Below are 10205 nucleotides of genomic sequence, written 5' to 3' on the forward strand. Positions count from 1 at the left end.
TTGGACAGTGGTGCCAACTTAAGAAAGTTAAAAACATTTGACCCTATCGGAATGCCAAACAAATTCAAATTCAAAATTTTTCTCGAATGCAAACAGACGTGCAGAAACTGAAAAGTGTCAACAATGTCTTAGCGACTAATTACGCGCTGGAGAACGCAGAAAATCGGGAGACGCAGAGCTGAAGCCGAAAGTCGCACTTCTTAGTGCCACTGGAAGCAGCTGCCCAGCCCAGGGAGGGATTGGATTGACAATCGCGAAAATAATCACCATCACGATATTTGGAAAACAGATTTCATTGAAGCTCATTTCCACCTTGGTGGCTATGTTAACGTTTTATTTTACTTGATATTTATTTGGTTGGCTAAAAAGAAATCCATTATTTTTTCGGAAGGTGGCTTTAGTGATCGATATCTCGTGAAGTAGCGATCGTACAGTTACAAATTCAGGTTCGTTTTAAAGCTGATACCTTACACTTCAAAAATGCTTTCACTATTTATTATTTGTTCCATTCGTTTGTGCGTTACAGGATGTTAACAATGGAGGTCAACGAAGAGAAAATTTGGTACATTTTACAGTTTTTCTTTGAAAAAGGCGAAATTTCAAGCAAGGCCGCTGAAATTTTGCATGGTGTTTATGGTGCCAATACTCTAACAGCAAGCTGGGTGAAATTTTGGTTGGTCGACCCGTTTCAGTTATTTTTGATGTTAAAGATGCACCTCGCACAGACACACACGTCAACGAAAATATCGATAAAATCACAGAAATAATCAAAGTTGGTCAGCATGTTAGTAATCAGAGCATCGACCAGAAACTAAAGATTAACTATCAAACAGTCTTAAGCCAGTTGCGCAAAGCTGGATTCACAAAGAAGCTCGTTGTTTGGGCGCCACCGTATTCATACCAAAAAACATAATGGATCGAATTTCCATCTAAACAATTTTGGCCTAACGGAATGAAATCGAACCATTTCTTATGCGGATGGGTATTGCGGATGACGAATAGGATACATACGACAATACTGTGTGAAAATAATCGTGGTCTAAGAGTGGTGAAGCAGCTTAACCGGTGGGTCAAACCAGAAATAACGGCCAGGTAGGTTCTACTGTGGACTTGAAAAGAACCGTTTATTATGAGTTTCTTCCTTGTAGCCAAACACTAAATTCAGAAACGAAATTCACTAATTTGATCAGAAACGACCAGAACGACCGGCCAACGGAAGAAGTTTTGAATTCCACCAGGACAACGAAATGTCACCGGGAAAAAGACCAAGAGCTTGATTGGGAAGTTTTAATGCATCCACAGTATAGTCCGGACCTAACTTCCCTTTTCATGCATTACAAAATTTCCTGAGGGATGAAAAACTGAGATCATAAAAGGATTGTGAAAATGGTTTGCTCGAGATTTTCGTCAATAACGACCTAAACCTTTCTACAAGAGATGCATTATAGAGGTATTTTCAAATTTTCCAGCAAAATGATGCATATTTGATGTAAATCGAACTATTGGAAACCTGATAAATATAGCTTTGAATTTCAACCAAAAATAATAGATTTGTTTTAGCCAACCTAAAATGTTATGCAAACAAACTTGCAACTATTGAAAACCTAAAGACCGAAATTCAAGTTGCTATTGCCGAAATAGGACCAGAGTGAAACGAAAATGTACTCAAAAACTGCCCAAACAGCCGTGGTGAACATTTCACCAAAATGGTTTTCCATAAAAAATGGTATGAATTAACCTTTCAAATAAATGTTCAAGCATCGAAAAATATTCTGTTTTATAACCAAATAAAAAAGTGCATGCTTGTTTGACCATCTTGTAGTAACAAACCTTTAAAAGAAAGTTGCTAAAATTTTACGATATTCTTCTCATAAGTTTTGAGCTTAGTTGTGGCACTATTTTTGCTATTTTCAGAACCATGGTTGGAAAGCAATTGCGAGAAAAAAAATATCGTTCAAGCGTAGCGAATGGCTTGAAAAGCTTTTTAAGCGACTTCACTCCATCAGAAACAACAGTAAAACCTTTGGGTTTCTCCGGCTTCAAACGTGCTCGTGGTCGTAGACATCGAAGATGTAGAACGCAGTGGACGTCCAAATGGGACGGTAATACCAGGAAACATGAAAAAAAAATCTAAAAAATCGTTTCGACTGATAGAAAAGTGAAGTGGCGTCTGTTAGCTGACACTGTAAAGAGACTTTGAGAAGGCTCTGTCCAAAGTGGGTGCCGCGTTTGCTCGCCGTGGACCAAACCCCAGGATGAGCAGTAACAAACCGAAATTTTTGCGTCGATATGTGGGCAATGGATCCGATCACTTCACACCGGACTCAAAACGATCGTCATCTGAGTGGAAATCGTCAACTGGTGAACCTCGCCCAAAACCGCCCGAAAGCACTCGCAATCGGCTGGGAAGGTTACGGTTTCGGTGTTTTGGGATGTGCATGGTGTGAGCTTCATCGACTATCTTGGACAGGGAAATACCATCAACAGTGAATACGACATATCGTTATTGGAGCGTTTGAAGTCCGTGCGATTGCCAAGAAACAAATGTCGTTCCATCAATCAAAACAATTGCAAAACTATCTAAATTGAACTTCGAATCGCTGCCACAGCCATTTTATTTGTCCGATTAGAGTTCCCAGCGACTCCTAGCGATAAATTGTTTTAGCAAAAATTACATTGAAATGCCAGAATCGCAGTGAGCAAAACAAAACGCGCCTTTTCCTTTCCTAGGCTCGGGATCTTTCAGTCCATGTGTTGGTGCCCAGCACACATTCTCGACGCGTTGTATCAATACACTCTCGACGTGTGGGTCTCTCCGATGGCAAACGGCCAATTATTTCTCTAGCATTTAATTGGCCACAGCTAATATTTTAATGCACGGTGTGGTCTCTCTCTCTCTCTCTCAACCTTTCGCCTGTTGGTCGTGCCGACACCATTTGTCATGCTCCAAACACGAAGCTCCTGCCTGGCTCCTGCTGAACTAGCTCGAATTGCATCGCGCCGCGGGTTGGAAAGATTGATGGAGGGACACCCGAGAAGTGCCACGTTACGCACGCCATAAAAAAGGAACGCACTCCGATGCGAGTGGATTGGAAGCCAGTGCGTAGGATCACCACCATCGATCATCAGGAAGCGACGAAGCGACCGCACTGGAAAACCATTCGGATGAGGTCCTTTCGTCCGGTCGGAAGTGGCGAGATCTCATGTTGCAACGCGGCCGGGCTCTGCTGTGGCGGAATGCGGACCAATTCGCGCCGTGATTCGCCGAAACCGTTCCATCTTCGGAATCCTCCGTCAGATAGTTGCCAACGTAACCCTGATCTCATCGACATCGCTGAGACTGCAGCGCCAGGGAGAAGATCTTGTCGGCGGTATTCAGCACCTTTAAACCCCTATACACTAGCCTATCTCATATTCTGCGTATAGGATAGGCTGTATGGACTGTATACGACACGAACCCCCAGACTTCTTGGACACAGTTTTCAATGTATCTCGCTCGCAGTTTCTTCTTTAATTAGCAACAGCAACTCCCGGATAGCTTATTCTGCCAATCGGCCCGGTTCCTTGTCGGAATTATTGATCAACCTGCAGCCATTTGCGTCACTTATCGCTCGTCTAGACCCGGTTTAATGGTGGCACACCGTTTTCCGGTTGAAACGACTTGAAGTGGCATGAAAAACGGGCTTAAAAGTCGCACAAAGCGAGCTTAAACTCATATTTGTGGCGTCTGTCGCACTTTTTGCGTAGGCCGTTGGAAATGGTTCGTTTTCCAGTCGTGTTTTATCTTGAGCGAAGGAGTGTAAACATTTAATAGGCATATCGGGAGCGATTTGCCTAGCGTGTAGCGTGTAAAGTGCATAATCTTCGCGTTATCAGGGCCGATGTCGATAATCGCTGGAATGACGAAACCGGTTAACTCAGGTGAGAAGTGGCAGCAATGGCAGATATCGGCTGCTCAGGTCTGCTCTGTAGACCAGACGTCTAACCAGCGCAATTTCTTGTTTATTTCGATTTCATCGAGCTGCCTTAAGCTCCTGATCTGCCTAGAGCCGCGTACGTCGAATGACCCCATCGTTAAGAGTCATGTTCGTTCGTTCGTTCGTTGCCTTGGGGCAGTTTATTGTTTAATGTTTTGGGTCCGTACAAGTCTTGGGACCTTAAACATAGCCAAATTACCAAATTGGAGCAACAGAGCCATATATCCTTCAAGATCCTGATGGGTCCAAATTGCATATTCTGCATGCCGAATACACCCCGCACCCAGTTCGGCACAGCCAGCATCGTCCTAACCGATCGACTCTTTGACCTCGACCATCGATCCCCGATGCCATCGACCCCAGACCTTGAACATTGTGGAATGCGCATCACCGAGGCGTGCAAAAACGCGTAGTGCCCGCAGGTTATTTTTTTTTTTGGGGACTAAACCCAATGGTCCCGAAACTCATGTCGTGCGTTTTACGACCCCCGCCAACCACCGGGCCACCACCGGGAACTGGAGAGTTCTCCGAATTCTGGTGCGCTGCGCAGTTGCAACTGAGGGACATCCTGCGCCGGCAGGCAAAAAGCGAATTTTCCGACCACACATAGAGCGTCCGCGTGTTAATGAGATTTATGCAAACAGCAACAAAAACGAAAGCGAAAAGGGCCACGCACCCCTTCCGGGGACACCTGGGACGTGCCGGCCGGGGTCGCTCTCGGTGTGAGCGCCTTCGCGTACCCTTCGCGATCGTAAAAGCGACGGTCCACGGACCGGGCGAACTGTGGTGCGTAAGCATTTGGAGCATCCTCGGGAAAAAAGAACCCCCCAGGTCGACGCGGTGTTCCGTTTTATGACACCCGACCTCAATTATCTCCTGGCTGGCTGGCTTCTTCGTGGCTCTGCTCCGCTTCTTCTGCCCAGCATCGTGTCATAACGCACGATGCGTCAATCAGACGCGCGTGCGCGCCCACGTAGCGTCGTCTACGGTGGCCGTTCGCGCCAATAATCGATAACGGCCTCGTAATCACCTTATAGAAAGCGGCCAAACCGGTGATGGATCAATCGTGTCGCGCCGTGCTACGCAGAAACTTCCGGGCAGAAAGGATTAGGGTCAGCCCACTCACATACGACACACCTAATTCTTCAACGACGACAGAGGCGACCGATCGCTCATGATCAGCCTCCGCACATCGAGAAGCGCCCATAAAACGCGAAGCGACATAAATTATCTTCGGACTTCGGACTCTTGTCCGTGAGTCGCACCGGTCCCAATTTCTGGTACAAGGCAGAGGAGCAGCTCCAAACAGAGCCAACGAACCGGATCCGGGTGCTTTATGAGACACGAGCCCGTAAAATGACCGGATTGACGTCGCTCCTAGTCGAATGCATAATTGGTACAGAAATTAGCTGTCCATCAATTCGATGGCGCCGTGGGAACTCTCCATAGTAGCGAACCTCTGCCGCACGTCTACTCTTCTGCAGCCCGACTGGCAATGGCCCTGAGGCCCTGGCTTGGGATTCTGTGAGCTCGCTGAGCGGGATCAGGGGTCCAAGGACTTCGGTCATGGTCAGTATCTGTATCCGTCTCGGCTCTCTCCTTCAGAGCTCTCCCGTTCAGATACCAAGCATATGGAGGCCTACCTATGAGGTTTAGTGCCCCCGGACGAATGGTAAGTAAGTTACTACAGGGGGTCTATGTGTTTCAAAAACAAGGACCTCCGGACATAAAAAAAAGGGTCGATCCGGTCCGGACCAAGAAACGGCCAAGAAAGTCCCGCCAAGAGGGATGGAATAGAATAATTGTAAATGGAGGTCCGGGTCCATCCGGGACGAGGAACTACCTGGATAGAGGAACGATGCCCGGACGTTTTAAACTGTTACCAGCGCCACGCTAGATAATTAGGCGCGGTTGGATTAGAAGGCCCTCCACTTGGTACATGGCGCACCAGCAGAACCTGATTGGTGTTCAAAAGTTAGAGGTTACTTTTGGGGTTCTCTTGCCGAAACGCTCCAGAATCTTCGCCCGTAGTTGTGCGGAACTCGTGCATAATCGCTCCATTCATAAGTTGGCTAAGCTTTCAGATTGTGTTGTAGATTGTGTAATTGGTATATGATTAAATAAAGAAATAATGTCATTCACTTGTAAATGACAGTTAGCATGGCAAACGAATTGACATTATTATCCGTCATTACTTATATATATTTTCTATTAATTTCGATTAACCTTCATAACGCCTTTTACTTTGCCTCTATCCATTGTTGTCAGTGACAGAACTTGATAGACTCCAGTGACTCCGGAGATCCCGAAAACCTCCCGAAAGAGTCTGAGAACACTTAATAAGGGCCCCCATTAGAGAAGTGGGAACTGAAATGGGGCTGAAATTTTTAACCGAGGGAGCTCCGGGAAACTTTTGACAAGGATCGGAAAACAAAAACCGGGGGAAAAAGAAACCCCCCCCCCCCCACTCCGTTCTTGAGGGCGCGTTGTGTTGCCAACAAATGTGCCTCCATGTGTCATTCGGTGGGGAAACAAAAACTTCTAAGCTGCGAGCCCGCGCACACATCGGCACAATGGTTTACGTCCTACTTTTCTTCTGCGTAGTAGTAGTAGAACAATTCATGTACGAAAGCGGGTGTTGTTTGGCCCCTTCCGGCCCGACCATCTCCTCCGACACCGCGGGACACCCGGGCTTGGGGGTCTTGGGCCGTTACTGGTTTCTTTATTTAGTATGCACGACCGAAACGCAAAGCAAACCATTTAATTTATGCTGACGGCGTTAAAGATTTTCCACACAGATTAACAACCGTGTGGCGTGTCAAGCGCAGGGACAGGCAAGGACATTATGGTAGATATGTTTTTGGCGCGTCGCTACAATATTGTAGCAAATATTGAAAAATGTTAAATGTGATGTGACTTCGCTCGTGCCAAGTCGAAGTGCGCCAATTAGTTTTAATCACGTCTCCTCGACTCGCTCCGGTGCTTGTCGTTTAATGTTGTTTAATCTACGGGTGATACTACCGAAAGAGTCGTTTTAGGCTGTCGGTTTCATTCCTCTCGCCCTGTCCAAGTCTGAGTTGCGTGAACTGATGGTCCAACGTGTTTGTAATTCGCACGGGTCACTGTCTTTCGTAACTAGAATTTTCTTTGAGCGTTCGATTGACAAACTAGACAGATGTTTTACCGCGTTTATCGTAAGTCAACGTTAATGTTGGTGAAGGGCCGATGTGCAAAATACAGAGAATATCCTGATTTTTTAGGAAATATTTGTTCGATCAGGACTTCGATCGGGGGTTGCGTATTCGATCAGACATAAGACTACTGGACGGACTTAAGACTCGTTACCGTACCGGATAATAATAATCATTTACGTACCTTACGTTCTATTTTAGACGTTTGAGGTGGCTGTTTCCGAAGGTTTTCAACAAGATTTTCAGGTCAAGTCTTTCGCGGGCACCACGATTAAGTGAAGTGAGCTACAGAATACGGGGTCCCCTTGCTCGACGGCTCCAAAACGGCTAGTAACGTTTTGGGTGACTTTGAAAACGTCAAACTTCTTGTGGAGATCGTAAACATTTAGTAACAACTTTAAAATTTACGAAATGGGACGAAATGAAAAAGCTCCCTTCATTTAAGCAGAATACTCGTATTTGTGGCTTTCGGCTCGTATTTCATTGAAGATCATTTCCACCTCTGTGGCTATGTTAATAAGCAGTATTGTGGTTCGTAAAACCCACACATCGTGTAAGAGAAGCCAATACACTCACAGCGAGTGAACCTCAAGACCGAAATTCAAGTTGCTATTGCCGAAATAGGACCAGATACAATCGAAAATGTACTCAAAAATACGTCAACCAAATGAGCTACGGGCAAGTCAATTTTGGTGAACATTTTACCAAAAATTGTTTTACATTAATCAAAATGTTAAGAATTAACCTTTCAAATAAAAGTACGAGCATCGAAAAATATTCAGCCGTTTTTTGTTTCATAACCAAATGAAAAAGTGCATCGTTAATGAAACACCCTGTAGCTTCGAAAACGCTGAAGGAGCGAGCCGTTACGAGGCGATAACGTCGTGGCACGTCTTCGAAAGTCCTTGAGGACGAAAGTCTTGGAGAACAGCGGACAAGCCTACAATTGCCGCTAGTAAGTAGGTAGTAACGTCTGGAAGTAGAAGGGCATTGCCAGTTGCGCCGGAGACTGTCGGAAAGGACGGAAGGACAGGCGAAGGTCCTTCGCCAAAGGTCACCCCTTTTTCTGGCGGGCCAGTTTTTTGTTTTTGCGTCTAGTGGCGTAGTGGCCCTAAAAAACCCCCGGCCCCTTCTCCAATCCTGCTGCACCTGCTACACCTACGAGGAGCGAGGACCTGCACCGCCCGAGGGTGTGCAAATCCAATTAAAAACTCCAAACGCGACGCGGATCGGGTTCGTGTGTTGTTTGCGTTGCTGCGTTGCTCAAATGTTTCGGTAAACAATTGGGGTGGAAAAAGATGGAAATCCGGGAAACTGCGGGAAAAATCACCCACTCGCACGTAGAGCAGAGGCGGGTTTGCCAGATTTGCCAGATGAGAGAGGGTAAGGCTCCGGAGCTCACGAAATCCCTGGCAGCAGGAGCTGCTTTGCGGTTGCGGGTTCAATTACTTCCACCCTTTCTACGGCGAGCGGGCTCGGTGAGATTTCAGAATTCCTGGGCAGCCTGGTTCAGGATCAGGATCACATACACCGGACCAAAAAAGGACCAACACTCCCGCTGGGTTCGGTGGTTCTTCCTGGACCTTCACCTCAAAGGAGACATCAATCGGCAACATCCCTCCGTGTCGGCGTAGATAATTGCAGCGAATGTGTAATTAGAACTCCCCGCCCCCACCACCGACACTCCGGAGGACGCCGGACGCACTAGTAATTGAATTCCAGAACCGACACACTTCTACGGATGATGGATTGGGCCACGGCGATGTTAATTCTGGCCTACTGGGAGCCCCACACCATACAGAGCCTACGGCTACTACCACTACTAGTTGGAGTGTCTACTTACGGATCTAGCTTTGGAAACTTTGGGCAGGAACACAGCAGGAGAATCGCCCGGGGCGCTGTTGATCGTGTTGTCCTCCGGGGATCCGGACACCGCTCTGGACTACGATTCTTGACTTGGCTGCGTCTTGCACACTGGTACACTGGCGCACTTGCACACTGGCAAACTCTAGAACTCTCTGGAAATGAGAGCAACAAAATGGGATAAGGGCTAGGTCGTGATCGCACGCACGTCACTCCACGTACACTGACACACTAACGGTCACTAACAGACACGTGGTTCCGCAATGTCCACACAGACAGACACCTGAGGCACAGCTTCGAGTCTAGTCGGGGGATCTCTCTCTCTGTCGGAAGGGTTGATTGGCGCGCGATCTCCACGATCCGATTGATAGCAGCGATGTCCTGCACAGATGGGCCACAGACACTGCTACTTACCTCACCGGGACCTAGTGGACCTGTCACTTCCGCAAAACTCGAGCCCTGGGCGGGTGTGCTACTGCCACGGACGGCTACTGATAAACACACTGGTAATCGCGCGCGTTCACTCACGTCGCACGTCGCGCTCACTGACGTCCCCGGCTCGGCTCGGCTCGGCTCGGCTCTCTGACACGTCCGAAGCAGGCGACGATCAAACGTCTAATGCGGCGCGCCGGGAATCGGCCTGCCCGAGAGACTCCGACGGCCGTCCGTCGGTCGGGGTTGGCTGGCCAAGGCCACGGCGTGCGAGGAAGCGAGTCCGCCGAACACGCCGCATCCGACGCCTCGTTTCGCTCGCTCTGCTTTTCCCCTTTCGCGCGATCCGACGGCGGCGAGGCGAACCGGTTCCGCCCGGACCCCGGACCGGCCGGAGTGTAGTGCCGGCTCGCTCGGCCCACCGTGGCCAGCGTGCGCTCTCTCGCTCGCTCGCCGGCGAAGACTCTGCGCAGGCCTCGCAAGGGGAGACTCTGCTCTGCGGAACACTCCGACCTGGCCCCCGTAGCAGCTCGCTGGATCCGTCTCGCTCTGGCCCACCGGAAGCCCGGTGTGACCGGGGCGTTCTCTCGGCCGAAAGTCGCTCGTCAGTGCAGAGTATACTACACCGAGGCCAACCAGCCGAAGGACCCCATCGAAGGACCCCAGCGTGGGACCTCCGGGAACTGATCGTCGGCGGCGGCCGATCTCGGCGCAGCATCCGCGCCCAGCGTGCCGTCGACTA

The 10205-nt window shown here is 48.5% G+C and overlaps 1 protein-coding gene across 2 annotated transcripts in view; it reads right to left on the reverse strand.

Annotated features, from left to right (window-relative positions):
* The window catches only part of LOC131213638 (LIM domain only protein 3-like), a 16139-nt gene extending 6585 nt beyond the window's left edge, over positions 1–9554 (reverse strand). Inside the window, exons 1-2 of one of the 2 annotated variants that reach the window (XM_058207718.1) lie at positions 9446–9554; positions 9012–9186 (exon numbers count right to left, since the gene is read on the reverse strand). The gene's annotated coding sequence lies outside the window, so the exon portion shown is untranslated. Of the gene's footprint in view, positions 1–9011; positions 9187–9253; positions 9370–9445 lie in introns of those variants that run through there. The other variant, XM_058207717.1, reaches the window with a different exon arrangement.
* Between the last annotated feature and the right edge of the window lie 651 nt (positions 9555–10205).

Source organism: Anopheles bellator, chromosome X (assembly GCF_943735745.2).
Source record: "Anopheles bellator chromosome X, idAnoBellAS_SP24_06.2, whole genome shotgun sequence".
Taxonomy (NCBI): Eukaryota; Metazoa; Arthropoda; class Insecta; order Diptera; family Culicidae; genus Anopheles; species Anopheles bellator.